The sequence below is a fragment of the Lissotriton vulgaris genome, chromosome 7 (assembly GCF_964263255.1).
Source record: "Lissotriton vulgaris chromosome 7, aLisVul1.2, whole genome shotgun sequence".
Lineage (NCBI taxonomy): Eukaryota > Metazoa > Chordata > Amphibia > Caudata > Salamandridae > Lissotriton > Lissotriton vulgaris.
This window is the reverse complement of record NC_141695.1, coordinates 677,005,600-677,032,993: the sequence shown is the minus strand read 5'-3', so window position 1 is coordinate 677,032,993 and position 27,394 is coordinate 677,005,600. Positions and strand designations below refer to the sequence as shown.

Below are 27,394 nucleotides of genomic sequence, written 5' to 3'. Positions count from 1 at the left end.
ACTATTTAGGAATCGCAAAAGCCTATGCTTGTAGGAATCGCTATAAAAATAGCGATTCCTAAACATTCCTTAATTGCTACTCGCAAATTGCTAGTCGCAATTAAGGAATTCTGTCCCATTCATTCCTATGGGCCTACAAGCCCATATATATGAAGTGAAGATTGCATGAGCAATTTGCGAGCACCAGTAGGTACTCGCAAATTGCTCATGCAATTTCAAGGGTGCAAGGGTGTCAACATTACACCCTAGTGCACCCCTGAAATTGATCTCTGCACATATGTTACACACACACATGCCCTAAGAGCATGTGTGTGCGCAACATGAAACTTTGAAAAATGAACAAAAGTGCATTTTTCAAAGTTTTAGCAAATTACCATGAAGTTCAACTTCATGGTAATTTGCTTCTCCTATTAGCGAAATCGCACATTTTTTAACTTTCATGCATTGCATTTAAGGAATCTCAATTTGGGATTCCTTAAATGCAATCGCAATTTAAGGAATCACAATTTAGAGATTCCTTAAATTGCGATGTTTGCATTTGGGATGATGCATCCCAAATGCAAAAATACCAGTGGCAAAGGGGCAGATTCTGAGAATCTGCCCGTTTGCGACCGGTATTTGGTTTGATGCATGGGGCCCTCAGTGCCTTATTTGAAGCATTGCGAAAGTGGGACAGTTCCGAAAAGCCGTGCTTGCCCCGCCCACACTATTTAGAGTGTGAACGGTCGCTTTAAACTCTAAACAGAGCTAACCGGGCATCCGCTGCTTTTTGAGGATGTCCCGCCTCTGTCTAACTGCAAATAAGGCTTCAAGTTATTACTCAACAATCATCAGCAAGTATCATACAGGAAATACCCGTCCTGAAACTTGCAGCTCACTATCAAGGTAATTTGATCAGCAGCTGAGCAGACATTGATATATTTGGTAAAGTTGGACTAGTCAGGCAGTGAGTGGTATGATAGACTTGAGTGACATATATTTGCAATCACTGTTTTCTTCTTTTAGGAATCATAGGTGTCATTTTAAGAGTTATTTGTGCATCTTCTCCCTGACCACCAGAAACGTTTCACACCATCGGCGAAAGGTGGCGGAGGCGCTGTACTGAATCAGACTTTAATAACATAAGGAAAGAACTCCTCTCTGCAGACCGATCCTTGGCTTCATACCATTAAAAGGAAAAATTGGAACAACGGGAAGGCGTAACTCGATCTATTGTCTCAAGGATACTATTGTTCTTTACAAACAGGAAGCAAAATCTCAGGACACAGCTTGCCAAATCAATCAAAGGTCCAGTGTCGTGCAATGTACCTCAAATTTCAGCTTGTGTCTGTTGTTCAATATCTACGTACACCACTTAGTTCAGCCCCAGGTTCTTCAAAATATTTGCACATAGCGCAAATTATATTATTATTATTATTTGCACACACACATTGCCTGGTGTGCAGTGGCCCGAAAGAAGCGTAGGGCGGACTTGGTGCGAGCCGAGGCAGAGATTGAGACGCTGGAACGCCAGGGTCACGCAACGGGTGAGGGTCAGGTGGTGGGGCAGCTGCTCCTGGCGCAACAGTCCTATGCAGCCCTCCTGATGGATGAGGCACAGCAGATCTGGCTTGCAACGCGCAGCAGAATATGTCAGTGGGGGGACAAGTCTGGCAAAATGCTACACCGGCTCTGTCAAGGAGCCTTCCATGCTCAGACCCTGCTGGGGATACTTGACAAAGCGGGTGCCCCGATTACGGACCCGGGAGGTTAGCGGACCCGGGGGGGGGGGTTAGCGGAGAGTTTCGCTGCGTACTATGCGGACTTATATGCCCGAAGGAGTGCCTGCCGGAATATGTGGTGGACAAGTTTATAGCAGACTTGCCGCCTAAAGCTGTGTCTGATGAGGTATGCGATAGGTTGGAGCTCCCAATGACGGACAAGGAGCTGGGCACGGCCCTGGGTGAGCTCAACTTGGGGAAAGCTCCCGGACCGAACGGGTTCCCCAGTGAATTCTTCAAGAAATATCACTTACAGCTAGCCCCTCATTATCAGGCGGCGTTGGAGGAGGCCAGGGAGCAGGGTAGACACCCCCCAGACTGGAGGCATGCGGAGGTAGTGGTATTTCAAAAGCCGGACAACCCCTGGAACACCATGCCTCCTACCACCCAATTTCCCTTCTGAACATGGAGGCCAAAGTCTTAACCAAAGCGTTAGCCAACCGGCTCCTACCTCATATGTCAGTGCTTGTACACCCGGATCAGGCCGGTTTTATGCCCAAAAGGGCGACCATGCACAATATTTGGTGGGCTAACGTGGCGGCGGTCTGACGCACTGGGGAACAGGCCGCACTTCTCGCCGACAGAGACAGAGCGCCTGACTCACTGAGCTGGCTCTATCTGTCCATGTTAGTGCCTCGGCTTAACCTTGGGCCTCGCTTCTTGTCCTACCTGCAACTTCTCTACACCAATTTGATGTCTTCGGTTCGAGTGACGGGAGCAATCTCTTCGAGTTTTTCCATTAGGCGCGGCACCCGGCAGGGTTGCCCCCTCTCGCCATACTTATTCGCCCTGGCTATGGAGCGGTTAGCGGCGTGGGTGCGCATAGATGCACAGTTGAGTGGGAACAGGGATTGTCCAATAGCATTGCATTATATGTAGATGATGTCCTTTTCTTTCTTACAGATCTCAATAGGTCGGGCCCGCGCCTCCTGCGGATAATGTAGATTTTTTGAGAATCGTCGGGGCTCTACATGAACCCTCGCAAGTCCACGCTATGGGTGCTGGGGGAGCGTTCAAGAGTGGGTGATTGGACATCTACACTTCTGGTGGCAGTGGAGGGCCTTAAATATCTGGGGATGTTTCCATCGGAGGTGCCGACAGTCTCCTGAGAGCGGAATCTGGCGCCAGTATGGGAGCGAGTTCGGGCAGATCTCAAGACCTGGTCACGTATGCCGCTGACGATCTATGGTAGATCTGTAATTTTTAAAATGGTGGCACTCCCCCGGCTGTTATACCAACTGCAAAATCACCCATATCCAATCCCACCAAAATGGTTCCTGTTGGTGAACTCTCTGCTTGGGCAGTTTTTGTGGGGTGGTGGAGTGGTGCATGTGGCGCTACGCACATGCTTTCTCTCTACTTATTGCGGAGGGTTGGTGACCTCAGACATCCTCTCCTACTATTAGGCCTCTCACCTTCTGGTCCTGAATGAGTGGTGGTATGGCGATAGGGGGGACCCGGCATATGCCTTGGGACGCTATCTCATGGGGTCTCATACGCTGCACACATTCTTTACACAGCCCCGCTACGGAGCTCACTGCCATCGGCCACACAGGTAGTGTTTCGAATTTGGAGACAGGCTCTGCTTTGTATGGGGTGGTGGAATACCCTGACTGGGGAAACCCCCTTGTGGAACAAAAGGGTGATTGCCCAGCCTTGCGACATTACAGGGCTTTCGGGGATGGGACAACATTGGCATTTCGACCCTAGGGGATGTACTGAGGGGTACGACACTTAAGTCCTTTCAGGACTTATGTAAGGAATTTGGCATGCCCCGCTCCCAGTTCTTTAGATACCTCCAATTCTGTCATGCACTGTCCCCCAGCCTGTAGGGTTTGGAGTCCCTCCCTGAGTTTAGCCCACTAGAAGTGAAAGTGTTTATGGGGGACTTGGAGATGAAGAAGATATCCCGCATTTATCAGTCACTAGTCACGCACTGCTCCCCCATGCTGCAGAAGCTCCGGGAGACATGGGAGGAGGATGTGGGCGAACTGGAGGAGGATTGGAGGGAGGTTCTGGCTGCCCCCAGGGGTGCGGCCATAGCAATGCGCCTCCGTCTCATCCAATTTAAATACTTACACAGAGTTTATTTCACCAGGGTGTGGCTTTAGCGGGCGGGACTGATTGCCTCACCGGAATGCCTCTGCTGTGGCAAGGAGGAAGGAACGTTCTTGCATACAGTCTGGTGTTGTGGATCCCTGGATCGGTTCTGGAGGGGGGTCTTGGCCTGTTTATCCGAAGTATTGGGGCAGAAGCTCCCACGTACGCGACAGTTTGCCTTGTTGCATGTAATGGATGTGGTGGGTGGCAATGTGTACAAAAGGCACCTGGTGCAACTTGGCCTCACGCTGGCCAAGAGAGACATCGAGAGCCGATCTTCGTAGCCAGGGGGTGCCCGCGAAAACATTATAACATTTGGAAATGCTTGGCAGATTATAAGGGCCTGTGGCTTGAGCCCCCGTGGTGCTGGAAGATCTTCCGGGGGAGTGATGAAGGGGTCGTGTGGCACTGGGCGGGGGTGTGTGGGGGCCTGGGAGGCGGGTGTGCATATACAGTAAAATAGAAAAATCTGTACACTTTACGTTGTGTGGGGGTAGAACTTGGTGGACCTTGTGCGAGTTTGGTGGGAGGGAGTCGGGGAGGGGGGAGTTGGGGGGATTGGGGCTGTTGGGAGGAGGGGCGGTAGATTCTTAAGTATTGCTCTGTTATATATTTGCTTGTTCTTGCTCACAAAGAAAAGTCGATTGACTTCCAGCTGATGTAATGTTTTAAAACTGCAGATGTCTCTGGTGTGCAGAACCCTGCAACATGTGTGCAGTCTGACAATAAAGTCTGTTTTAAAAAAAAATAATATTTGCACATGATGTGAGGATTCCAGCTGGACAACAGACCAGACACCTAACAAATGATACTGTTTGCTTGAACCATGTTCTGATCTGGATGGAGTAGAGGCTTCTCTGTATGAACTGAGCCAAAGTTGAGATCCAAGTAATGCAAGTAACTGAGTGTTAGTTACTCTTTACCTTTTGACTGGCAACCAGGCATTTGAATCCCTCCAAAAATGCTCCCAGAGTAAGTAATCTAGGGATACTTTTTCACTCTGATCTCTCATTCGTTCCTCAGATCTATACAGTAATTGATGCTATCAACTTTCAAATCCCCCTATACTGAAAAATACTGACATTACTCTAAAATAACCACATATTTCAGTAGACATAGCTCTAGCCATTGAGCATATGGACTACCGTAACATCATCTACAAGTCTACAAAAAACTCATTACCTGCCTTCAAAGGCTTCAGAATCAGTCCTATGAACCAGAACGTGTAATAGCATCAAACCTACCTTGAAACCTCTGGCTTCTAGTTGATGCCAAGATCAGGGTATTTTGCACTGTCCAGAAAGATTACTAGGGCAGAGGCTAGTATACCTGCAGAACTTAGCACTCATCACTCAGGAGTCAGCTACCTCCATTCAGCCTCCTTCCATGTGATCAAACATGCAAGCAGATCCATTTTATGGACTAATAATGTGAAATATCCCCAACCACAAAAGGATATCTAAACCCAATAACAAATGGTTTAGGAAGCTCATGAAAACTGAACTACTTAGATGTTGTTAGAAATGGGATTCCTGATGGCTAAGATATGCACTTAGGCCAGGCAGGAACCACCGCTCTAGTCAGGGTAAGCTAGATACTCACATAAAAAATAACCTTTTGCTGGCAGCTGGTAGCTGGACACAGAGCAGTCAGGCCTATCTAAGTAGGGAATATGTAAAGCATGTGTGCAACACACACACATACAGTAACACAAAGAATACACCAAAAAAAGACTCCACACAGGTTTAGAAAAATAGGAAACATTTATCTGAGTAAAACAAGACCAAAATGACAAAATCCGAAGAGTAGAAGTTGAGATATTGAATTTTAAAGGAATAGATGCAGTAAAGTGCTTAGAAGCAAGGGGCAATGTCAGAGTCTGGGTCGACCTCATGGAAGCGCAGGCCAGCTACAGGACCCACGCAGGCCCCAGCAAACAAAGTACCTTTCCTGGTCACAAGCAACTAAATGTGTCGATGTCGAGTCCTGCAAGCGCAGGATACATCGATCTTCTCTATGCAGTGAAGGCTATGTGTCAGTTTTGAAGCCAGGTGCTGGAGTCGAGAGGTGTTGATCGATGCGCCATATTCTACCATGCAGTAGAGGGGATCCATCAATCTCAGCAAGCTGTAGCGGCAGTGATACAATGTACAGTGCGTCTATCTCTGGAAGCAAAGCACGTGTTCTGAGGCGATGCACTGATTGTACTCCTGTAACCAGGTTGATGAGCCGGTTCTGCTACACGCAGACAGGAGATGCATCTAAATCCATGTTGCAAGTATCTGGGCCATTTTCAGTGAGCAAGACATAGGAGCAGGGGTAGAGACTTTGATATCCCTGAGCTTCAAGCAACAAGAGGCAAGCCAACAGGCCCTTGGAGATCACTTGGAGTGAAGGCAGAGCCCAGCTCTCCTTCAGCAGAGTCAGGGAGCACCAGGGTAACAAGCAGAAAAGCAGTCCTGTTGAGTCCTTTAAGTAGCTCAGTAGTCCTTGTCATCAGAATGCAGATAAATCAGATGAGTGCTCAGAATGCAGATGAGCCTCATTTTCCTGTGTTTGTGGCCGTCTACAGGGAATGCAGTGTAGCTGTCACCACTGTTCCCACTAACCTGCGCGCCTGCGCTCGCGCGCATTGAAGGCACCCCAAGCGCGCAGTGCTTATTATTTAGCGCGCACATTCTGAGACTGTTCGCGCCGCCGCTATTAACGTGCGAGCGGCGTGAAAACCCGCAATTTGCTGTTCGCTTTCACGTGCAAATGGCCCTAGCACTTGCACGATTCCTTTCCTGTCAGTGCGCCGCTGCGGGGCTGATTGAGGGCCATTGAGTTAGTATTCATATTAATTGCAGCGCACACGGAATGCAATTAATATGAATACTACCTCAATGGCCCTCAATCAGCCCCGCATCTGTGCACTGTTAAGAACAGAAAAACTGAGTTTCAAACACGACGTGTGCTTTAGCACACGCGGCGTTTGACACTCAGTTTTTCTTTTCTTAACAGTGCACAGATGCGGGGCTGATTGAGGGCCATTGAGGTAGTATTCATATTAATTGCATTCCGTGTGCGCTGCAATTAAAATGAATACAGACGCTGAAGAGAAAGGGAAGAGGCGCCTGTCAGACAGAGGTTTGGAGAGGAAGAGGGCGGCGGATCCGAGCAGGGGAAGAGAGGCCGGAGCGGGAGGGGCATACCTGCCAAGGTTTAAGATTCCCATGTGTGACAGTTTCATAATTTCAGTGCAATTATGAGTAACATTTCAAGGACTATGACTGACAATTTCTCGTGAGGAAAATCAAGCAATGAAGACACAGGAAACATTAAAATATTAGAAATTACAAAGGAGAGTGAGGCTGTGGCACGCACAGATAACAGGCTGTATTTCATTATGTAGGAGTTTCAATCCCAATAAACATCATTACCCGAGCTGGGTGGCCGACCCCAATCGGTGAGCGGTGCCCCTACCTGCCCAGCAGCAGGCACCAGATCACTTCAGCTGCTGCAGGCAGCCTGAAACTGAGCTACAGGCGCTTCTGGCAGTGACCTCCGGCTCAGCTCTGGAGTTGCTGTTGGATCCGGGCCGACACTGCAGGCAAAGATGATGGTAAGGGACCCAGCACCAGCACAAGGACCTCAGATTCCAGACCCTGCCCTCTCAGTACATTTGTGTTAACAATGACAAAAACTCAGGGCTGGCAACTAGTAAAACACTGTCTACTTACGGATCTTTAGTCAGATTGGCCCGTCAGCGAGTCACACTGCAACAATGCAGCTGTGTACTCAGGCCGCAAGCCGCACACCCTGCGGAAATCTGCCTTGGTCTTAGACTTTGGTCCAGGTTGCTGGCTGTCCTTGGCCGGCTCGGAAATTATAATTGAATGCCGCTGACCATAAATAAAGCAGAGCACCGGTGGACAGGCTGGTCATATGGAAACAGTAGCATTGTAGACCGAGCTGCAGCATGATTCTGGACGGCCTAAGTTCCTCGCAACCAAACTACCCGCTCTGGCAGTGTCAGCCAGCAGGACGTGACGTACTACCGCTGCCCCTCGGTAAAAGCTATAGGAATGCATAGTTTTAGGAATACAGAGGAGGCCTTTTGAGAGCATGCAATCAGAAGATGTTAAATTCTAAAAATAATTATGCCATTTGCATATGGGATTTCGCATTGCACTGTAGTATTTGTATAGCACGTAGTCCCCCTCACTCCTCCAATGTGGGGTACCCAAGTGCCTACTTACATAGACTGCGTGCTACTCATGTCTAAGTCATACACTTGGAGTCATACCAATATCAGAAACCTCATTTCCAATATATTAAATCAAGACTCTGTACATTAGCCTAGGAGCTGGTTTTTTTGGCTGTACTGTTGTTCGGAGGCTTTTGCTACCAGCCTTTGCCAAACACAGATTGCCAGCCTTTGTCGTGGGCCCCTCCTTCCCATAAAAATCAGCAAAACATAGGGTCTGGGCCTCTCTCTGATGTCACGTGAGTGACCCGGCCCAAGAGGGAACCGATGTCAGAGAGGCCCTACAACATGAAACATGCAGTTAGATACCTCACACTGCGCTGGTCCGGCCACCTATTACACCTTCTGAGCATTACTACCAGCTAGCACCTGATCGCGCGGTGCGAGACACAGGCTGGTAAATTTAACATGTTTCAGCTGCAGATGGGAGTCCGATTGTGGTGGTTATGCCTCTCCATTGCCATTGGCAGCAGAGATACAGACTCTGCCAAGGCCACCCAGGAGGCTGCAGGCACTGGCAAGATCAGGGCACGAACCACTGTGGGCCACTGGAATAGGAGTTTACCGCCCGGTGGCCCCAGCCCGCCTCCAGTGTTTTTAAGGATGGACAGTGAGTTCCCCCACTCACAGGTAGCCATAGCCACGCCGCGATCACTGAGACAGAAGCCATATCACACACTGTGCAAATAGTGGGACACCTTCCAGTACCCAGATGCCCGTGTTATCTTTCTTATTAGCATACCAGCTTGAATACACACCTCCCGCCCAGCATCCAATGAGCACCAGACAACTGGCAAATGCCTGAAGAAAAAGTCAACACATAAATAAAAGGCATTGTCATTTACAATACCAGTAGCTCAAACTCGTGGTAAATGTGTGACCTATTGCACTGCAAATTCTTGTTTTATAATGTTTTTCCCATCCTGCAGGAGTCTTGCTGGAGTCAATGCGGCCCCTGTACTCCTGTGGGCCAGAAAATCTTTCAGAATTTGGCACCAGGGGGGTCTCTCTGATATAAAATACTGTATATAATATCTGTTTTAATATTCAGAAATTTGCACACGTACAAGAAATAATACTTTTAGAATGTCAGAGTTTTCTTTATGTGAAAGAAAGAGTATGCTGATATCTTGGAATAGCTGTGATGATGGGGCACGGAGGGCCTGGAACAATGTAGCCATGCATCACCCGAAGGTAATAAAATGCTCACTGCCCACATCCACGTGCATTTGGAGTTTCTATGATTGCATAATATTGCTTGCTATTTCCAGTCCTTATAAATGAGGCGTGGTATATAAAGGGCTATACAAAAACACATTATTGTTCCTGCTATTATTATTAGCACACCAGAAGAGGTTGGGCATCACAGAGAATTGTGGGACAGGTGACAATGAGACAGAAGCCAGGGCGGAGGCAGGCCGATTAGGGAATAAGTGCCAAAAAGAGAGCCGAGGGTGGAGGGTGAAGGTGGGATGAAGAGGAACTGCGCCGTTGTCGGTAGTAGCTGAGCTCTGGTGGCATGGTGCCACCCCTCCCACAGTATGCCTCACAGCAGCTGGCAGGCCATAGATATCCACCAACACCAGCTCCTTGTGATCGGACCAATGACACTGTAACTCCTCTCTTGGCCTTCACTTCATGCACCACCCACCGCCCTAGCCAACCACAGGCTGGGATTTCTCATCCCTGCTTTGGCGACAGTTGTTGTTTCAAAGGAGGCGACAACGGAGAGAAACCGCAGCTATACCGAATGTGCATGAGCAACATTTCAGCGCCGGTGCACGGCCAGAAATCAAGGGACCCAGAAAGACGTAACCACACCGACGTATAAAAGAAGCGGAGCAACAGCCGGGCAAAATGATAGCAAAATGATAGCTGCCTCGAAAGAAAACCAAAGTGTGAACGCACTTCTAGATGACATAGCCTCATTCCATAACCATGGTTAATGTCACTCAGCGGATTTAAACAAGCATAAGCCTCTGTGTATCCAAATTGCGAATCTGCCTTAAGACCCTTAATGTGGCGCCGTGGGTGTTGAAAAGCACAGTATTTTCAACAAAAGTTTGGAGGGATATTTGGCGCTGCACACACGCGCAGTCTGGTTTCTGGCGCACATAGCCATGGCTGCAGCACACAGAGACTCTAAACTGCCGCACACAGAGGAAAGAAATTAGAGGGAACATTGGCTGTCACCCAACTCAGACGTATATTGGAGACAGGCTGCCAAGCAGACAGAGTTATAAGCAGAGAGAAATATCTACTTTCTAAAAGTAGCATTTCTAAAACAGTAATGCTAACTCCAACCTAACCAGTAAAGAGGATTTGTCATTACAATTCCAAACATATTAAACATGAAATAGCTAATATTATCTGATCAGGAATTACAGATTAAAAGTGTATTAAGGAACTCCCAATGCTAACCTATGAGAGGAGAAGGCCTCACAGAAGAGAAAAACTACCAGGACATGCAAAACATATCAGTACATGCCCTACCTTTCCTTTACACAGCACCCTGACATTAGGGCAACCAAGGGTCTACTTTAGAGGTGACTTACATGTAATAAAGGGGCGATTAAAGCTTGTCAAGCAGATTTGAATGCCAAGGTAAAGTGGCAGTAAACTGCACACCCGGGCTCTGCAGTGGCATGTTTGAGACAAACTTGAAAGACTACTTCTGCGGGCGGCACAATCTGTGCTGCAGGCCCATTCGTAGCATTTAAAGTACAGGGCCTAGGTATATGGTATGCCACTTTACAAAGGTTTTACAAGTAAATCAAATATAACAGGTGTAAACCAATTGTACCATGTTTAGAGGGGAGAGCACATGCATTCTAGAACGGGTCAGCAGTAGAAAAGTGCCCTGAATCCTAAAGCCAACAGTGGCACGACATACAACATAGGGAGTTCTCTCAGGCAAGAAACCACCTTTAGTTAGCCTTGGAAAGCTATGAAACTCTCTAGTCTTTGGAATGTGCAACTCGGCCACTCCAACTTCAAAAAACTAGTCTGGAAAAACATAAAATTAATCTCCTTATTTGAGGACTAGGTGAGCTTCTCGAAAAGATGTCATGCATGGATGACTCTCAACGCCTACAAATCACTCATCCCACAATCCTATTTCAATCAGGGCTATCCCAGAGCCATAAAAATGAACTTTCTAAGGTAAAGACTGGGGATTCTTCCATGCACCCAGCATCTACCACCATGGATGAGGACAAAAGGTCAAAATACTTGCAGGCTGTGTAACATCAACAATGGCGACATTCTTCACTTAATCTGCCTATGCGAAGAACTGCACCAAGCACGGCAACAGTTCCTTAAAGAACCCCTTAAACAGAAAGGCATCCACACCAGAAGGCAAGCAGTGCTGGATTGCCTAAGTCCAACAAATATCCAACTAAACTGCAAATTGGTAAAATTCCTGACGGTAGCTTAACAAAAAAAGCCAAAAAATAGCGAAAAATTGTTCTACAAAGCCCGCCGCCACAAGCCGACCAGCAGACAGGTAAAAGGACTTAGCGGAACCTTATCAAGGACGCCTACCAGCAGCAGAGGGACAGACCTTGCTAAAAGGAGAGTCCTTTTGAAAGATGAGACAAATGGGCGAGCAGGGCTGGATTAAGGAAAAACTGAGAGATGCACATTATCGCATCCAGTGTTTCAATGACTTTCTCTAATTAGCACAACTGAACTATGATTTTAAACTGTAATGAACTTTCTCTCTTCGGCTTTTTTATCGGTTTTAAACACAGATGTTTTAGGAATTTTGTAATGGTATTATTGCAACAGTTTTAATTAACTATGCAAAAATTAAAAAAACATAAACTTAAACTTAAAGCCAACAATACGAAAGTCAGAAAAATAGAAGGAGGAAGGCAAAATGTTTACGTTTACCCTTTAGAGAGGGCAATTTTCCAACAGATGTTCTTTCAATTAAAAAGTATGGGGTCATGACTGAAGAACATTGGGCTCATCAGTTCAGACACATCTCTTTCCCTTTTCTATAGTACTTTCAGAACTAACTTTCTTTGCTCTTATACAACCCTATGGCCAGGGCCAATGGAATTATGCAGAAAGGGATGGCCTATTTGTGCAGCAAGGTTGACTAAATTATAGTTCAGGAAAAGGCAACTAATGAGGCATAATAAAGCACATTTTGTGATGGTGTTGTTTCACTATTTAGTCATGCCTGCAAATTGTAATACTATCTGGGCAGAGATTTCCCCACAGTTACCTATTTAGCCACCAAATACACCAATAAACAACTGAAAGATGTCCAGTCAGCCTTTGCAAAGGCCTTCCAATGCGTGAGAATGTGTCGCCACATTTTTTTGTAACTTTTGAACCAAATAAACTAGAAACAATTTTTTGTTAGAACCTGCAGATTATGCAGCAGACAATAGATTATATGGCTGAGATACCCGCCACCCCCTCTCAACACAATCCCCAACAGGAGGGAAACCGGAAACAGTTCTTGAAGTTTTTTGGAAGAGGGAGGGAGTGACCCTCCCCGGCCGTATTTATTAAAACAAAATTAAACGTTAAACAGTTCATATTAATGTACAATTTCATAACCACATTGCGATGTTTGGCTAACCTTAACAGATTCTCTAATACAGAGGTTCTCCTAGCCGAACTACCAACCTGCAAAACATTTTCTTGAAATAATGAAATTGTACATCCTAACGTTTAAGGGCCAACGGCAAGGTCGTAACCGGTGTCAAGATCCCTAACCAGACATACCCCCCCCCCACTTGGGAGGGGCGACAGCACTGAGGCGTACCCCAGGTGCAACTACCAATTTCCCTTTGACTTGTCGGGGGCCCCAATAAACTCGACGCCACTTAAAGGTCGTTCGAGGACTCGTGTGAGTATCTAGAAGGTAGCGTAGACCTCCCCCCAAACCCCACACAACTTACCACATCTGCCGTCGCAGACGTCACTGGCCCCGGGAAATTCCCCAGGAGGGGGCTGTAACCCCTCCTACACAGGAAGGGGCCTTGACCGCCTTTCCTTTCCTTCCGGCGGCCTCTCCTTAGACAGGACCGCCTCCCCGTTGAGGGGCCAATGGCCACCTCTCCCGAGCGCTCCCATCCGTGTTGGGTGACGCCCACTCATAGGGATCTTCCAATTACTGCTCACCGATCATGACCTTACCGCCTACCAAATAAATACGACAATGCTACCTAAACCAACAATCCATTGGCCACTATGACCCGAATAAGCATGCTTATAACGGACACAAAAACAGAATATCTTTAATCACAGAACATACATAAAATCGGCCAACTTTATTACACACTCAATATCAACATGATAATACCACAACCTGTAAACGAAAATTAGAATTATCGAACCATCTTAAAACAACTAGCTGTCCTCAGGGGCTGGTGGGTGGGTCAAAATTGGCTCTTCGTTCCGTCTCGAGCTCACGTGCAGCGAGGAGGTGCAGCTTCAGAGCACAGGAACAAGAGGATGTCTTCCGGTCTTGCGTCCCTTTTTATCCGTCTTCAGGGCGGGCGTAAACCCGCCCCTGCCTGCCCCGAGGGCGTGGCCAGCTGCGTCAGTGTCTAGGCCAGCCCACTCCAGGGCGGGAAAGAGCGCGCCCCGGCTACGCCGCTTCGGGCATACCAGCCGAGACGCGCCTCCCGCCCAAAATGGCTTCCCGGGGGGATCGAGGTACTCCGCCATAAGTTCGGGGGGACCGAGTGGTCGCCCCTTTCCATATGGCTGAGATACCCGCCACCCCCTCTCAACACAATCCCCAACAGGAGGGAAACCGGAAACAGTTCTTGAAGTTTTTTGGAAGAGGGAGGGAGTGACCCTCCCCGGCCGTATTTATTAAAACAAAATTAAACGTTAAACAGTTCATATTAATGTACAATTTCATAACCACATTGCGATGTTTGGCTAACCTTAACAGATTCTCTAATACAGAGGTTCTCCTAGCCGAACTACCAACCTGCAAAACATTTTCTTGAAATAATGAAATTGTACATCCTAACGTTTAAGGGCCAACGGCAAGGTCGTAACCGGTGTCAAGATCCCTAACCAGACATACCCCCCCCCCACTTGGGAGGGGCGACAGCACTGAGGCGTACCCCAGGTGCAACTACCAATTTCCCTTTGACTTGTCGGGGGCCCCAATAAACTCGACGCCACTTAAAGGTCGTTCGAGGACTCGTGTGAGTATCTAGAAGGTAGCGTAGACCTCCCCCCAAACCCCACACAACTTACCACATCTGCCGTCGCAGACGTCACTGGCCCCGGGAAATTCCCCAGGAGGGGGCTGTAACCCCTCCTACACAGGAAGGGGCCTTGACCGCCTTTCCTTTCCTTCCGGCGGCCTCTCCTTAGACAGGACCGCCTCCCCGTTGAGGGGCCAATGGCCACCTCTCCCGAGCGCTCCCATCCGTGTTGGGTGACGCCCACTCATAGGGATCTTCCAATTACTGCTCACCGATCATGACCTTACCGCCACAGGTCCGGATAGTTGACCGGCTATCCGGACCCCCCACAAAGCTCCTACCTAAAGGTCATGCTTCAACGTTTTTAACCACGCTAAGAAGTCTCCTATGAGTAACTCATTCCCCACCCGAGACAAATGCACACCATCCCCCGAATACACACTGTCATCATTAATACATCCATGCGAAATAGAATGCAATGTCCCGGAACGGAATAACCTACTCACTTTGTTATTAAGCTTCCTAACAGAGTGATTCAAAGCAGGAATAGAAATAGCCCCCCGCCACACCTTTCGTGGGATCATATGGGACCACGCAATTGTGCACCCCGGAACTCTCCTCGCCAACCAACTTACAGTGGAAAGCATTGCCTCCAGGAGAAGTCGTCTACCGGTGGTGACCAAATCATTGCCCCCTAAATGCACTATGACTATAGACGGCGGTGACCTCGTCCGCCCTAACAAATCCTCAAAATATGCTTGAAACTGGTCAATACAGAGACCGCCTCTTCCGTAGAAGGACACCCTGTACCCGTATTCCCCAGCTACGTGAATCACGTCACCTGCTTTGAATACGTCCGCGGCACGCCTCACGTATGAGTGGCCCACGACCCACACCTCCTTTTTCACAGCCGGTGAGGTCTGACCGCTGGCCCGGTATTGGGTCGACTGCAAAGTCCGCCCCGCCTCGTAGGCTTGCGCAACTGAAAACCAAACAAAGACAAGAGGCGTGAGTACATCATTACAGCTTTACAACATGTGTAACCGCACATACCTCTTATAACAATTGGAGGACCAACGCCCCACTCGTTTCACTTGTTCAACATTAAGACCCCTGGCTGTAGCTTCTGTAGCAGCCCCTATCCGAAAGGAATGGGTCCCAAACTCGCCCGGGTTCAAGCCCGCAGCGGCAATTGACATCGCAAGCACCCGCTGAAACTGAAACCTCGTCAGTGGGGTGGCGTCCGCGTGTCTCAACAAGGTCCCCCCCCATACTGCCACCCTTCGTGCTAGGTAATCTTCTAAACACTTTACCGGGCATATGGAGGACCCGGGAATCCTGCGTATGATTATGCAGTCACCCATCCCATCTTGATCGGTCTTGGACTTGACAAAGGAGACCGTCATTGCCTCTCCTCTGATCTGAACGTGTTCTTGGCACAAACCCCCCGCCACATCCTGTTTGTTCCTTGCCACCAGTTCGCTTACTCGCATCGCCCCGTGAAATGCTAGCGAAAAAGCGGCTCGGAACAACACCGTCTCAAACGGAGATGAACATGTGGCAGGGAGTGTAGCCAACAACTGGGCCAACCTATCCAAACCTATCGGGCGCCTCTCATCTACTCTGCGACCCTCAAGGCGTTGCCACCCACGCAGCGCTTTCTGTACAACGAAAGACGCCGTTGGGTCCTGGATACTATGAGCCCTGGCAACAAAGGAAATAGCAGCACGATGCCTCTGAGCCGTAGCCACAGATTTCCCAGCCCTACGTAAGGACATCAGGAAATTCACTACCCATTCCTCGTGGCCCCAAAGTCTCTCTCTATCAGACCCCAAAAAGGCTAAATAGGACCTAAACGCCCCTTCGTATGCCTTCCTCGTCCGTGTTGCTAGACTCTCTCCCACGAGGTGACGAAGTTCGGGGCACCGAGAGACCAGAGAGCCTCGGGGAAGGGTGCCGGCCCTGGGTCCGCTGAGGGAAGGAAGCCCGAGAAAGCCTGCATATGAAAACGAGACAGTGCATCAGCCGCCTGATTCTGTACCCCTGGGACATGTTTTGCTCTGAACAGCACATTCAGTTGCATACACAACAAAACAATCTCTTTGAGCAGTCTTAAAATCAGTTTACATCGTGCTGCCTGACTATTGATGCACTCGACCACAGTCATATTGTCGGACCAAAATATCACAGAGTGATCCTTGAACCCTTCTGGCCAGGTTCTCAAGGCCACCAAAATGGGAAAAAGTTCCAAGAAAGCAATATTACTTGTCAGACCATTGTCGTGCCACCATGTCGGCCACCTTTGTGCCGACCATTTCGTGCCGAAGATGGCACCAAAACCTATGCTACCTGCAGAATCTGTCCATAGCCCCAGCTCTTCAGAGGATACGGCTGGTTTGTTCCATATGACTCGACCATTAAAGTCCGCCAGAAATGCTAACCAAATACGCACGTCCTGGCGGACCTCAGCCGATAGTCTCGTGCGGTGATGGCCCTCCTTTAGGCCGACCATAGCTTGGGCAATTGAACGAGAAAAGGGGCGGGCCATCGGTATAACTCTAAGGGCAAAATTCAACTGTCCCACCAACTGCTGTAACTGATGCAGCGTAATTTTAGATCCATTTAGACACTCTTGCAGGGTTGCCCTGAACTTTAACACTTTGTCAGCTGGCAAACGAAAACAACCTTCTCTGGAGTCTAACTCGATCCCCAGAAACTCGAGGCAAGTCGCAGGACCCATCGTCTTACCTGGTGCCAATGGCACACCAAACTGTTTCATTAATACACAAAATTCGGCCAAGGCCCGGCCACATTCAAGATCCCCGGCTGCCCCAAGGAACAGAAAATCATCAAGGTAATGCATTACATGTTGGAAACCCGTCTTCTTTGTGAAGACCCATTGCAGAAAACTACTGAATTTCTCGAAATAGGCACAAGATATAGAGCACCCCATCGGCATACACTTATCCATGTAATAACAACCCTGAAAATTAAATCCTAGGAGACGCTGATCGTCCGGGTGTACCGGGAGCAACCGGAACGCTGACTCGATATCTGACTTCGCCATCAGCGCCCCGGGCCCCAGGCGATTCAAAATGGCTACGGCCTCATCGAAGGATGCGTACCGCACCGAACACACTTCTGGGTCTATTGCATCGTTTACAGAAAGACCACGTGGAGCTGACAAATTATGAATCAATCGAAACTCACCCGGGTCCTTCTTGGGGACCACCCCTAAAGGAGAACAAACAAAATTCTGTACCGGAGGTGCAGTAAACGGGCCGGCGACACGACCTCGGATAACCTCTTTCCGGATCTTATCCTGCACTACAGTCGTATGCTGCAGGACGGAAAGTTGATTTTTGCATATCCCGACACCCTGAAAGTCCCCCACCGGAATGCGGAAACCATATGAAAAACCGTTTCGCAGCAATCCAGCAGAAGTACGATCTGGGTATTCACTGAGCCAGGGAATCATCGCCAAGGTATCAATCGGGGTTGGTAAAGGCCCCCCTCGGACTATATTAGACCTGTTTGGCGCCTCCCCTACCCCCATTCTCACCCGTTCTGGCTCTGCACGAGGACTCAGGATGGGACGAACCGCAACCACTACATTCGTGCTTGAATTTACACGATCCCTGTGGCCTAGTACATTTACCTTTGTTGAAATTGAAGCAGAAACCCCTTTTCCCTGTATTACTGGCAGATCTCGAGTAATCGTCGGTACTCGTACCTGACCGAAAGGGCGTCCCCGCATATTGGCGGGAGGACTCGCCAACATTGCTCCCCACCAACGGCATTTTCAACATTCCTGACTCTTTCATTTTATCCCATGTCAAAGAATCATAACAGTCCCAGGTTAAACTTTTGTTATGCTCCTTCGCCTTCCTAAAGAGATTATCATAACAGAACCAATGGTTACCCTGGTGAGACGTCGAGTACCCCATAATTCGTGACTGATAGATCGGTAACTCAGAAAGCAATTCAGGCCTACGTTCCCCTAAGATCGACGTAAAAATTCCCCAAGCATTGCCCCAATTGCCAATATTCTCATTCACTTTAAAGGCGGCCATTTTTGTGCGCCAAACACTCGGATGCATCAGATCCTTCTGACCTTTAACATGCTCCACCTCATAATGATCGACAAGCAAGGAGAAAATGTTCACATATTCCCCTGCCCAAATCTTTTCCTTTATTGCCAAAGGAACATGTTGCCCCAACTTTTCTCTACGAGAGGGTGCTGACTCATCCCTCGCGATCGGCAATGGCCGCTTACCTGCACCGGACGTTGCTTCTGTGGTCGCAACCGGGGCCTGCGGCTTGTCTATCACTGCAGCCGGCGCGGGCACCTTGGCTGCATCTCGCTTCTCGCGCAACTGTTTCATCAGCGCTTGTGCCTCGGCAGCCGTGGCGCCCTCGCTACTGTCGCCCAACCACGCTGCTAGCTGTGCCGCCAGCTCGGGGGGCATATCCTCAGTGGATGTCGGGGTGACCACGACGGGAATCGGATTCCCCTCCACCGGTACCGGGGTTGGCGCCTCGAGCGGGGTACAGGGAACCGGGACGTCCCCCCCGGCTGGTCCCCTTCTAGGCCTCTTGGCTCTCCCTCCAGGGGCTGCTCCAGCCGATGGACGCCCCGATCCCCCCTCCCCATCTCGCTCCGCCACCTGCTTTCTCAGTTCGGACATCTCCTTCATGAGGACCCGAACCATCTGATCCGTCGTCATTCTCTTCGCGCCTTTTTTGGGCATCTTTCCGACCAAGTATCTAGAAGACAAAAAGAAAGATCAAAACGCTCAAAATTGGCTCTTCGTTCCGTCTCGAGCTCACGTGCAGCGAGGAGGTGCAGCTTCAGAGCACAGGAACAAGAGGATGTCTTCCGGTCTTGCGTCCCTTTTTATCCGTCTTCAGGGCGGGCGTAAACCCGCCCCTGCCTGCCCCGAGGGCGTGGCCAGCTGCGTCAGTGTCTAGGCCAGCCCACTCCAGGGCGGGAAAGAGCGCGCCCCGGCTACGCCGCTTCGGGCATACCAGCCGAGACGCGCCTCCCGCCCAAAATGGCTTCCCGGGGGGATCGAGGTACTCCGCCATAAGTTCGGGGGGACCGAGTGGTCGCCCCTTTCCAAGAAGCAAATACAGCAAATCCATACAAAATTATGGAGAAAACGCTGCGGCTTCAGAATTGCAGCTGCCCTGCAAATGGCTGCATACACACATACAGAACTCCAAAAACAAGTAAATGTGGGGGGGGGGGAATGGAAAAAATGAAAAAAGACTTACCTTTAATGGCCAGCCGCCACCTCTCCCTCTTCTCCATTCTTGTTATCTTCCTTCTTCCTGCAGGCCCGGTGGCAGCAGGAAGCACCTGGGTACACAGGCTCCCCTGAGCCAATCACAATGCTGCAATGCAGCATTATGATTTGTCTGAGCGCAGTCAATTGGCGCTCAGAAGGGGACAGGGAACCTGTGCATAATACTCACCAGGCTGTGTAATGCAGCCTTGTGGGGAACATGCAAAGTGCGTATGAACTGTTTGGCCAGTCCAATAGGCCCAGCCAAACAGTTCATGCCAATTTAGGGAGTGCAAAGCTACTCTGGCCAGCCACTGGCTGCAATAGAAAAAATAAAAATAAAATAATGATACGTTATTATCATTTTATTTTTCCTTTAGAACAGTGGGGCGACGCTCCTCTGCCTTAGCAGAGATGCTGCTACTGGTTGCTCATACCATTAATAGAAATCACAGGACAGGTAATTTTGAAATTTTATGCCAGCGGAGAGACAACATTTTCTTTCAATTACAGGTAGTTCTATACTTGATCCAATTTAAGTCTGCTAGATTCTAAACTGTAATTGATCCTATGTGACTGGAATTACTCTGAATCTTCAAGAACTATACTGAAGTGCTTGTCCTCCACAAACGGTCAAGAGATTACCAACCAAAATGCGGTAGCTGCAAACGAAGCTGCATAGCCAGGTTAGTATGTCCAGTAGGGGCAGGGGAGGCAGTTTACGATATATAATGCTTTAACTGAATCTGTTTTCTTTATCAAATAGGTCAATCCACAAAATGTCAGACCTTTCTGCTCCCAGAAACAAATCAAACTACATATGTTGTGATTGTCTCAGGTGCAATGTCCTACCCTTGGAAACAGCAATGTGAAACAGGAAAACCCTCTCTGAGGATCTCAGAATACATTAGGTCATTACGTGTATGACCCATTCATATGCTGGTACTATTTTAAATTCACAAACCTTACTGATGATTAGACCCTCTCATCCCCTGATTATTTGTGCAACAGGTTGTTATTGGCTTCAGCATTAAGCCTTCCTTCATCTCACTGCTGTTTCCCAGGCTGTATCACACAAGATGTAAATTATTTTGTGAAACAGCTAAATAAAGGCTTGTCATGCATTTGTTATTACAGCTCCTAAGGGACTTTCCAGCCACATGATGTAAAATAAATGCCAACATATAATGCAAATATTTAATCAACCACATTCGACTTGGAAATGTCGATTCTCCAATTAGCATGCAGAGAGAATCTTGATTTCATTAAAGACAACGGAGGCTGACATTATGCAATAACTTTTATTGCTGCTCAAGATATGTAGCCCTTTAAAGTGTAACCATTACATCATAAATAAAACATTCTACAGGACATGGACAAGTGTCCTAGCAACCAGTAAACATCCTCTTAGAGCTGCGAAGGAAAGGACTTGAGACTCAAAATCTTCCAACGTCCACTTAAAAGGTTCATAAAGAAGTCGAATCTGAAAAGGAAAAAACACAAGGAATAACACTTGTTCCGGAAGGGAGAAATATCAAATGCAAAGACATATTAAACAAATTTTAAGAATATAGTAAGTAAAACATCCACCAGGGAGTGGTGGGAGGGATAATGTCAGCCTCCGTTGTCTTTAATGAAATCAAGATTCTCTCTGCATGCTAATTGGAGAATCGACATTTCATTACAAGACCGGAGGCTACATTATGCAAGTTCAAAGCTTCTTAAAGCAACATTACTCACATGTTCGACAGGTTTAAGGTAAAATTTAACAAAAGTTGATGCATTAGACCAATCTGCTGCTTTCAGGATATCAGAAAGGGATCCCCCACCCCAAAATACCTTGCTTGCCATAGCGCCACGAGAGGAGTGTGCGCCGAATTTTGATAAATCTACTCCAGCTTCAAACATGACAGTTCTTACCCACCTGGCAATTGTCGCGGAAGAGACCGCCTTATAAGGTTTGATAAAAGAAATTAACAATTGATTTTCATTACAAGGTCTAAAAATACTCATTTTCTGATCATACGCTTTCATGCAATTTACAACACACAGTTTTGGAGAATCTAAAAAATAAGGGTAAAATATGTTTTCAGACATGGTCTTGGTTCTTTTCCAAATCTCGAATAATACTCCATCAGGAGAGTAAAACCTGTTACAAATTTCTAAAGCCTTAACATCAGATACTCTCCTGAAGGAGATTAAACAAAGTAAGGTAGCTAGTTTAATCGACAATTGTTTTCTTGTAAGGAGACAATTGTCCGGCCAAGATGAAAAAAGATTGAAAATAACATTAACATTCCACAAGGAACTATATCTGGGCCTAGGAGGACGTTTAAGTCTTATACCTTTCATTACTCTACGAATCAAAGGATCGGTACCAATAGAAAAGTCGTTCAGTAAGGAGTGACCTGCAGAAATTGCCGACCTATAGCAGTTGACTGTTCTATAACAAAGGTTTGAATTAAAAAGGTCCGCTAAAAAATTAGCAACATCTACTACAGGTGCTTCCACGGGATCCAGATTCCGTTCCATGCACCAACCACACCATCTTTTCCAAGCACTGGTATATTTTCTCCTCGTTCCGGGAGACCATGATTCATCCAAAAGGTTCTTAGCTTGCCCTGAAAGGCCTGAGTATCTCGTAGAACCCCTGAAATCTTCCAAACAAGAAGGTTCATGTTTCCTTCTAAGAGAAGAGGATGAAAATCCCCTTCTAGACCCAGAAGGAGATCCAAGTTCCCTGGGATAAAACGGGGAATTTCCATGGTCAATTCCATCACACTCGGAAACCAGACCTGGGAGTTCCAAAATGGAGTAACTAGGACAATTCGGGACTGTTCTGAACGAACCTTCAGTAAGACTCTCTGGATTAGGGAGAAAGGGGGGAAGGCATAACAATTGAGATTGTTCCACGGTTGGAGAAGAGCGTCCACTGCCAAGGCAAATGGGTCTGGTCTCCAGCTGAAGTAGCGATCTATTTGGAAGGAGAGTCTGCTGGCAAATAGGTCTACTTCGAAAGGACCCCATAGGTCTTGAATTTTCTTGAAAATCAGAGGATTCAACTTCCAATCGCTTGCGTCTCTGAGGAATCTCGAGTTCCAATCCGCCCTGGTATTTAGGTGGCCCGGAAGGAATTCTGCTCTCAGTGTAATTTTCTGGTCCCAGCAGAAGTACCAAATTTTCTTGGCCAGATCTGCTAGAAGAACAGACTTCGCTCCTCCTAAACGATTGATGTAGGAGACGGCTGTGAAGTTGTCTAATTTGATTAAGACTACGCTGTTCATCAAAATTGATTTGAAACTCATAAGAGCATTCAAACTCGCCATCATCTCTAAACAGTTTATGTGTAGAAATAGTTCCTCCTGGGACCATTTCCCACCAGTTTCCAAGTCTCCCAATCTGGCACCCCAGCCGGAATTGCTCGCATCGGATTCTAAGATATGGTCCGGCGTATTCCCGAATATGGCTTTCCCGTTCCAACTGTCTAGGTTGTTCCGCCACCAAAGGAGGTCGGACCGAGCTTCTGGAGATAAGGGAATGTGGTCTGAATACCAAAGGCCTTTCCTCAGGCCCGTGGATTTCAACCTCTGAAGAGCTCTGTAGTGAAGCGGTCCTGGAGAGATCGCTTGGATAGATGATGATAAGAGGCCCACTATTCTTGCTAGTTCCCTCAAGGTGACCAAATCTTTCGATAAAACATAAGAGACTTCTTTCTTTATTTTTGTCAGTTTCTTCGGGGGAAGTTGGAGTTGGGCTAAGGACGTGTTCACTTGAAAACCTAGAAATTCTAGATCTTGAGAAGGAGTCATGACGGATTTTTCTACATTGATAATGAAGCCTAAGGACTCCAGGAGGTCTACAGTCCACCTCATGTGGAGAAGAAGTTCTTCTTGACTCTGGGACATCAATAGAATATCGTCCAGATATATAATCAAACAAACTCCTCTTCTCCTTAGAGATGCAACGACCGGTCTTAGAATCTTGGTGAAACACCAAGGGGCCGAAGAAAGGCCGAAAGGAAGGCATCGAAACTGGTAGGTTACGCCTTTCCATAAAAACCTCAGATATTTTTGGGAGTCGATATCCATAGGGACAGTAAAGTAAGCGTCTTTCAGGTCTAGCTTGATGAGCCAATCTTTCTTTTGAAGAATATCTCTCAAAAGGTGGATACCTTCCATCTTGAAATGCCTGTATACGAGGAAGGAATTCAAGTGTCTGAGATTTATTACGGGGCGCCAACCTTTGTCTTTTTTCTTCACAAGGAAAATTGTGCTTACAAAGCCGGGGCCCGGGTTGGATACAATGAAAATTGCCCCTTTTTCCAACATCTGGCGAATCTCCTCGTCTACTAGGGGTGACTGATCTCGGTTTAGAACTAGTTCTCTGGGGGGTGAGGTCTGGAGAGGGAAGGAGACGAAATCTATCTTGAAACCTTTCACTGTTTCTAGAACCCATGCATCGTTTGTTATTGATAGCCAGTTCTGGCAGAAAGTAGCAAGTCTCCCCCCTACCTTTGGAAGGGAAGAACCAGAAGGAGGGGTTCTTACCTTGATTTCCTTGTCCTTGGAACTTGGCCCGGTTGTTTCCACCTCCACGATTGCGGTAGTTGCGTCCTCTCTGAGGGTAGAAGGAGTTGTTTCCTCTAAAGTATCTTCCACGCTGGTTCTGGTTGTAGAAGGACCTGTTAAAGCCTCGGCTGACAGCTGGCCCTCCTCTGTCAGCCCTTCCAAAAATTTGCCTGCCCCCAAACATCCTTCTCATGTTACTCTGAGCTCTGCTAAAAGCAGAGAAGGTAGATACGTATTTACCAAGAACTTTGATAAATGAGTCTCCGAAGAGGAGTCCATTAGGGTCTCCCTCTACGTCCTTATTGGCTAGGTCCCCCAACTTGGGGTTCATCCTAATCAGGATTCCTCTACGTCTCTCGGACGTGAGGCTAGCGTTGGCATTTCCTAGGAGGCATAAGGCACGTTGGCTCCAACCCCTCAAGAGTTCGGTGTCAACCGGAGTGCCATTAATAAAGGATTCCTCTGCAAGGTCTAGGATTCTCGCCAGAGGGCCTAAGGTGTCTAGCAATTTATCCTGACACTGTTTAAGACAACGTTCGACACCCTTGCGAGGGTCTCTTCCGGTCTTAAACAGAAAGGTAAGTAACTCAGGATCTAGGATAGGTGTCAAACCCGCTTTGTTGTCGAGGAATGGTCTAGGACATTCCGATTTCATTAGGTTTCGTGAGTCCCTTTCAAGGGGTTTCCTGATCCAAAGCTTAATAAATTTAGCTACGTGGTCAAGGGGCCACCAGTCGGAACCCCTAGGGTGAGTAATATTCGAAGGGTTGAACATCTCCGCCCCAGAGGGGTCTTTAATAGAGTATGAGGTGGAGGGTTGAGTCAAATCATCACCCAATAGATCGTCAAGTTTTTCTGACGGATCAAAGATGTATTCGTCAGCATCAAAATCGTCGTCAGGGGACATATATTCATCATCGTCATCATCACAAAGGATGACGTCTTTTGTGCCGCAAGGGACACCATGTCTAATCGTGCCGCGAAGGACACCTGTATTTTTTGCGCCATTGAGGACGCTAGGTCTGTTTGTGCCGCTTGGGACACCCTGCTCATTTGTGTCACGTGGGTTACCATTATTCTCGAGATGTTTAGATTTCTTTATAGCCTTTCCGCCCCTGGTGGGAAGAGGGTCTTCCTCATCTGAGGAGATCGAGTCCTCACGAGGAGTATCCCTCTTTCTTTTAGCTAATGCTGCCTCAACTGCCTCCTTTAGGGAGGATTTCAGCTGGGTCTTAAAAAGACTCATAAGGGAGTTTTCAGTAAGAGGGGCCTCACAGGCTTCGTTGGACCTCTCAGCCATCTAGCGTTTTTTTTTTTTTTTTTTAAAAGGTATAATTAAAGTGTACCTCAAAGGGCTCTCTTTTTAGTAATTAGGCTATTTCTGAAGTATTGAGAGTTAATTCCCCAGAGTCCGCGTAGGCAGGAAAAAGGACGACCGTTATATGACCGCAAAGTCGCCCTGCGTAGTGCGTTGGCATGGAAACGCACAGCGCGAGCCGCGGAGAAAAACCTAGAGACGAGCCTTTCGCCTCGGCCCAAATTTCCGCATTGCTTGTCACTGAGCCGCTCATTTTGGTGAGCGGGTCACAAGAAGGGAGCGCATAGCGGAAGCGGAAGAGGTTTCGGTCTTCTATCGAGCACCGGAGAATGGCCTCGGACTCCTCAGGTAAGCGCTTTATTCTAAATGCGCTGCTAACGCCTCCCCCCCCCCGGAACCCGCGAGGCGGGAGGCGCTCTCGGAGAAGGAGTAACTGATGACAATAAGCCGACGAGGGCAATTTTTTATATAAAGACGTGAGACGATAGGTAAGCGACCCGACCATAAATTGGAAGGGTAGACGGTACAAACATTATAAATCGGTTAAAAAATAGATAAATAAAGACTGTTACCTACCTAAAACAGGTCAGTCTGTAAGGCAAGTTGGTTAAAACAATATTCATGGTTAAGTTAATCAAAATAGTATCCAATACATACATATAAAGTACCCCTAGAGGGGGAGAAAGGAAGAAGCAGTACTTATCTTTGCGTGAGCAGCGAATAAAAGAGGATGTTTACTGGTTGCTAGGACACTTGTCCATGTCCTGTAGAATGTTTTATTTATGATGTAATGGTTACACTTTAAAGGGCTGCATATCTTGAGCAGCAATAAAAGTTATTGCATAATGTAGCCTCCGGTCTTGTAATGAAATTAGCCACAGACTTTTAACATTGGCATTTAGATGAAGTAAGTTGGCACAAAATAAAGGGGGGGCAAGAGAAGGTAAGGCCTACCTGAATGTTAGGTAAAAAGGCATTCTTGTGGAAGTGAAGCAATGTAAAATATACGTAGGTTGACACATGGCTAATTGTTACTTAATATTTAGGCTTGGGTAACAGATTGATTTGAGAAGAGTGAAGTTGCTTCTTGGTGAATGCTCAGGTGTCCCAGCCAACCAATATGCCAAGAACACTCAAATACATGAAAATGATTTAATTCATCAACTTCTATGTTCTGAAAAAATGCCTATTTAATCTTGGCAATTACACCTCGAACAAGTGTCTGAGGCTAAACCTCCACGTCACTAAAACACTTCTAAAAATAACCAGCCACATTTATCTGAACTGATGAGTTCATATCAACTCTTTAAATGGGGATAAATCTCTGGGCATCTGGATAGACTCTTGGCTCACCAGGTACTAATCCTACAACCTCAAGAGCAATTCTTCACTCAAATCATCACTGAAATAATGTTTATTCAGAATAAATCCATTCAGTGGCGTAGCTAGACAGTTGGCGGTCCCTGTGTTTGCAGTTGGTTGGCAAATGTATGTAAGGGGGGGAGTTGCTGGAGATTCCGGCATTTGCCACCCGGTGGCAAATGCTTGTAAGAGCTTGTAATGCTAAGTCACTGAATCCACAAAAGATGCACATATGTAAAATATCATGCCAATTAGAGACACAGAATCAGTATAGTATTAAAGGTCTTAAAACATGGAGGACAATTCTGAAGCGGTTGTAGTAGAATTAATGGTGAGTAGAGGTTTATACATTAGACATCAATTTAATAATATCTGTTTAATACCCCGTACAGATTTACAAAGTAAGCATTTAGTCCAATTCATAATTTTCTAAATGGGCATACTTTTACCTTTGCTTTATTGTAAGAGATATAAAAAGTAGAAACCGCAAAACATGATTCAAATGTATTAAGATTACACAAATAATTAAAAGCATCCTTAAAGAACAACAATTGTTGTTCA

The 27,394-nt window shown here is 47.3% G+C and overlaps 1 long non-coding RNA gene across 3 annotated transcripts in view; it reads right to left on the bottom strand.

Annotated features, from left to right (window-relative positions):
• Positions 1 to 27,394, bottom strand: part of LOC147702231 (uncharacterized) — a 282,095-nt gene that overhangs the window by 19,596 nt on the left and 235,105 nt on the right. The window lies entirely within an intron of this gene.